The sequence below is a fragment of the Colobus angolensis genome, unplaced genomic scaffold (assembly GCF_000951035.1).
Source record: "Colobus angolensis palliatus isolate OR3802 unplaced genomic scaffold, Cang.pa_1.0 Scaffold214, whole genome shotgun sequence".
In the NCBI taxonomy this organism is placed as follows: Eukaryota; Metazoa; Chordata; class Mammalia; order Primates; family Cercopithecidae; genus Colobus; species Colobus angolensis.
Genome location: NW_012115311.1, coordinates 1,700,585 through 1,706,248, shown reverse-complemented (window position 1 = coordinate 1,706,248; position 5,664 = coordinate 1,700,585). Strand labels below are relative to the sequence as shown.

General features: G+C 45.0%; 1 pseudogene across 1 annotated transcript in view; it reads left to right on the top strand.

Annotated features, from left to right (window-relative positions):
* The window catches only part of LOC105512562, a 4,195-nt pseudogene extending 3,151 nt beyond the window's left edge, over window positions 1–1,044 (top strand). The window contains exon 2 of the transcript XR_001001872.1: window positions 781–1,044. The product of XR_001001872.1 is annotated as a 60S ribosomal protein L23a pseudogene (transcript). The remainder of the gene's footprint in view (window positions 1–780) is intronic.
* Window positions 1,045–5,664: the final 4,620 nt, after the last annotated feature.

Genomic DNA, 5,664 nt, shown 5'->3' with positions numbered 1-5,664 from the left:
TTCTTTTTCTTTCTTTCTTTCTTTCTTTCTTTCTTTTTTCCTTTCCTTTCCTTTCCTTTCTTTCTTTCTTCTTTCTCTCTCTCTCTCTCTCTCTCTTTCCTTCCTTCCTCCCTCCCTCCCTCCCTTTCTTTCTTTCGAGTGAATAAAACCAGAAAAATGGTCCACTTGTGTAGTTACAAGTAAACCAAGTTACTCACTTGGAGATTAACATACTTGTGCCTGCCTTCTCCTGCCCTGGCCGGCGCCAGGCAGAAGGCGCAAGAGCAGCCCCTAGACTGTGACTCTTCCAGGGAGGCCTTGGCCAAACCACCGGACAGCCCTTGCCCAGGGTCGTCATGAGCAGGCAGGGCTCTAGGCTGAGCAGGGAGTCCCACAGGATAGCCGACTGGGCTGTGCTTCCAGGAGAGGGCTGCAGCCTACAGAGCTATGCTCCTGTGGAAGGCCAGACCAACCAGCCTGCCCGAGAGGTGGGGAAGGGAAGGCCTTTGTCTTGCCAGATGCTCTAGTTTTGCTATTTATTTGCTGAGTGACTGTCAGTAGCTTAGTCTCTAAGGAGAGGCACCTCAGACCCTTCTCTATAAAATGAGCATAATATCCGTAGTTACCTAATAAAGAGGTTGTACGGATTAAATGAGTTAATGCTTTCCAGCTGCTTATCACAGTGCACAACACAGAGCAAGTGCCTAGAAAAACGAGGTGTAGCGACAGCAGTGGGAGTCACTGTGACCACCACTAGCGCCTTCTAGAACTCCCACAAAAAAGCACTAAGTCATCCACAAGCCGATCCCCCACCCCACAACGTCGTCCCTGTCACCCAGGCTACACAGTGATCACAGTCGAAAAAGGAACACTTCTGAGGACCAGCGGAAAGTGTGCCTGGAACATAAATGTCTGCTGAACGCATGCTGGAATCAAGAGATTGCAAATAAATCAGGGCTCATAGGCTCCTCACAAAAAGAAACTGAAACTCACAGCCCACTCACAGAGGGCAGTTCAATTCCCTCAGTAGCTGACAGCACCAGCGGGCTTAGCTATGCTGGCTGAGTGTGATGCTGGCTCCACTCTCCCTCGGCCTAAGGGAGCATGCGTTCAGCAAACATTAACTTTTCTGTGCCTCTGTTTGCTCATCTCTAAGCTAGGTAGCATAAAAATAGCAACTACTTTGTAGGATTGCTGTAAGAATTAGATGTGATACTGTACGCGTAAAGCACCTAAGTCGGTGCATTTGCACACTGTAAGTGTTCAATGATATTAGTTTTTATCATTGTTTTCAGAAGATAAGAATTTGATCCCTGCTTATACTATACTCTCCTAATACTCTGAGCAAATTTTAGTCATCTCTGTGAAGTTTGTTCACCTCCTATAAAATGGGAGCATTATCCATTCAGCCTCATTAGACTGTTGTGATGAGTAAATCAAAGAAAATCAGTGAAAGTGCTCTCTGCCCCCTCCCATCTTGTTTTGTTGTTGTTGTTATTTCGTTGTGTGTGTGTGTGTGTGTGTGTGTGTGTTTAAGATGGAGTCTCTCTCTGTTGCCAGGCTGGAGTGCTGTGGCGCAATCTCGGCTCACTGCAACCTCCGCCTCCTGGGTTCAAGTGATCCTCCTGCCTCCGCCTCCCAAATAGCTGGGACTGCAGGTGTGCACCACCATGCCCAGCTAATTTTTTGTATTTTTTAGTAGAGATGGGGTTTCACCATGTTGGCCAGGATGGTCTCAATCTCTTGACCTCGTGATTCACCTGCCTTGGCCTCCCAAAGTGCTGGGATTACAGGCCTGAGCCACCGTGCCCAGCCTCCCATCTTTATATGACTTACATCTCTTCCAGTGCCTGGTATATAAATGCCTGTCGAATGAATGAATATAAAACTCTGGGATATGGTGGCTATTTAACTGTTCGCTGAACATTTGAATTAAAATGGAAGTACTTTTATGTGGCTTCAGCAATGGTGGCTCAACAGATGGGATGGTTTCAAGAGAGATTACAGACCGGCAACCACCCTTGGTTCCGTCTGTTGCTTCCTTTTTTTCCTGTTTTAGGAACATGGGCTGTTACAATCAGGTCAAACACATCCCAGCAACTTTGAGTCTTTGGGTCCTGCCTCCCAAAGGGAGGACCAAAGGTCACCTTCTTTGTTCATCTAAGAGATGAGTAAAAGATACACTGCAGCCACCAGATGATCTCTGCCTCATTCCAGAATCAAGATCAACTTTGAAACAATTAACAAATTGATGTCTCTTAGTCCTAGAGGACTTGGAGTCTACTCCAGTTCTAGTTTAGCTTTTTCCAAGGTCGTGCCCTAATTTTATGCCTGCAGTTCTTCTTCTTAACCAATCTCATTCTAAGGAGTTGTCCATTTTAATGGCCCTGAGCCAATAGCCTGCCAAAGAAATAAAAATAAAATAGCAGAAGGAAGACAGAAAAGAGAAGGAAAAGAAGAGGAAAAGGGAGAGGAGGAAAAGAAACAGAAGGGGAAGGAAGAGGAGGAGAAAGGATGGAAGGGAAGGAGGAGGAGGAGAAAGAGGAAGAGGAGAAGGAGGAAAAACAGGGAGAAGAGAAGGAGGAGGAGGAGGAAAAGCAAAAGGAGCAGGAAAGAAAAACAATAGTTTTTTGATTCCGTGGATTAGTCAGAAACCATTAACACTGAGTAGGCATTTCTCAACTTGCCCTCTTGGAACTCTGGAATGAAGCAAATCCCCTCGTGGGCTCTACTAGAGCACGTTAATTCTAACAAGATGAAGTTGCTGTTCCAGTAATTCATTTCAAGAAAACTTTCCTGGAAAGCTGTACTTTCCCCATAAGAAACCACTGCTTTATTAAGGTGCTTAAGATTACGGGGACTTGGCATGCAAGCATGCTGAAGGCATCATTTATTTTCTGGCCAGGCCCTGATTGCTATGTGGGCTCACAAAACAGTACTGAGCAGGGAACACAGGGAGCATAGCGACCAGGTATGTCTCTAGTCCTTCCCAGGTCTCCATCCCCTTTTGAAAATGGAGATTCCAGTGTCTGCCCAGGGATTCCACCAGGGTGGATGAGATCATGTGTGTAAAACTTGTTTGAACTCCTTAGAGAAATAGTGTTCTTTAAATATCATTTCATTATCTGGTATGATTTTTAAATCTGTGCTTGTGTAACCAAGCAACAATACTTGAGGGGCATCTCTAACCCTATTAGCCAGTGTTCCCTAGAAGGTCACCCACTCTCAGCTCTTGCTCTCACCCCTTTTATCCTTTCCCTCTGACCAGCCTGAAAAGAAAAACAAGAAAAAGACCAAAAAAAAGTAAAGGACACAAACATCTATGGTACACCTCCTGTGTGTCGGGTACAAGGCTAGGCGCTTTGTGAAAATCTGCACAGCACCCGGTAAGAAAGGGATTATCATCATCATATCCCTAAAGAAATAGGCTTAGAAAGGTTAAGTAATTTGTAGAACCAAGATGCTAACCAAGGTGTTCCTGGCTTACTCTTTCTATTCGACAGTGCCATTGTCCCTCAAAGAGCTCTAAAAAGATTCTCCTACCCCATCACATTTGAGAGCTGCTGGCATGGACCTGGTTAATGAGCTCAACTCATAAATAAATACTGGGGGCTCATCATTATGAAAGATGACCATTGCTAATCGGATTACAATCTCATTTCAACAGAAGTCCTGAACCCATTTTTTTCAATAGAGTTCAGTCTAGCTGAGTTAATGACTTGTCTACCAGCCACTCTTAACCTAGTTCTGACCTGCCTTCCACTGATTGGCAATAAGCCCACGTAATCCTTCCTGGACTTTGTACCCTGTGGATAGGTAGATAGAGTGAGACAGTGGAGGAATGTAACCAGTGATGGAAAATTGTTTTGACACCTTGCCTCTCTCCTCCCTCATCTCACACACTACTTCTTTCGTGTTCCACCAACCTTTGATCTCTTTTTTACCCCACACATTCTACAAACATTGAGGATCCTTGCTAAAGCTCAGACAGATCTATGTTTAAATCCAAGACCCTGATCCTTGGGCATGTCCTTAACTTCTCTCAGTCTCACTTTCCCCAACTGAAAACTGTGGGAGAATAGGGTTGCTGTGAAGATTCAATAAGATAATATATCCATAAAAGGTACTTAGCATCGCACCTGCACATGTAAATAGTAGCTGCATATTATTATTTCTTTTTTCAAAAGTCTATCCCTTAATTTGAGGGATCATAGTCACTGTCCCTCAGTGACTATGACCTCAATGACCTCAAATTAAAAGGGATCACAGTCATTGAGTCATAGTCAAATTAAAACTCCTAATTGTGGTTTAAGCTCCTCAATAGTTATACCTATTTCTCATATTTATTTATTCTTTCATATATCAAATATTTACTGAAGATCTACCACATACCCGGCCAGGACAATGTACATCACAGATGCAAACACCTGACTCCCTGTTATGTATTAGTCTGTTTTCACGCTGCTATAAAGACACTACCCAAGACTGGGTGATTTATAAACAAAGGAGGTTTAATTGACTCAGTTCCGTGTGACTGGGGAGGCCTCAGGAAACTTACAATCATGGTAGAAGGGGAAGCAGGCACCTTCTTCACAAGGCAGCAGGAACGAGTGTGAGCCCAGGGGGAAGAGCCTCTTATAAACCATCAGATCTCATAAGAACTCAGTCACTATCAGGAGAATAGCAAGGGGAAACCACCTCCATGATCCAGTCACCTCCCTCCCTCAACACGTGGGGATCACAATTTGAGATGAGATTTGGTGGGGACACAGAGCCAAACTATATCATAGTATTTACACTATAAAGGACAGGAGAAAAAAGCAGCCAATCAACCAACCAAGACTTAAAGGCGATTTGAGAAGGAGCCACACAAATATGAGAAAGGGAGGGCCAGGAAAAGAGTGTGGCTTGTGCAGAGGCCCTGAGGCTAACAGGTAGCTGGCAGGCTTCAACCACAAGGGCAGTGGATATTCTGGCTGGAGGAGGGAGGCAGGGGCAGAGGGACATGAGGTCAGGCAGAGCAGCCATTTGCCATGGGTACAAAATTAAGGGGCAGGCTGGGAGCCATGGCTCACGCCTGTAATCCCAACACTTTGGGAGGCCGAGATAGGCAGATCACCTGAGGTCAGGAGTTCAAGACCAGCCTGGTCAACATGGAAAAACCCTGTCTCTACTAAAAATACAAAAAATTGGCCGGGCATGGTGGCACATGCCTGTAATCCTAGCTACTCAGAAGGTTGAGGCAAAAGAATCACTTGAACCCAGGAGGCGGAGGTTGCAGTGAGCCAAGATCATGCCACTGTGCTCCAGCCTGGGTGACAGAATGAGACTCTGTCTCAAAAAAAGAAAAACAAACAAACAAACAAAATTAAAGGGCAGCAAAAAGTTCAGTAATAAAGATGAATAATATTTTAATGATCATATTTAATACAAAAAATCATGATAAAACATCAATATTTTAGATAAAGACAGGATCAGTACGAGTGATTCTCCATTTTGCCTCAGGCTCTGCTATGGCCCAGCACAGTGTCCATCTTGAGAATGGAGAGCCCCCTTACATTTTGCTCCTGGAGCCAGTGCCTCACTTGCCTCACCCTCCTCCCAGCCCTGAGCCCGAGAGGAGCAGGGACAGGCAATGCAGGGCCCTGAGGTCATTGCGTTTTTGGAACATGACCTGACATGCAC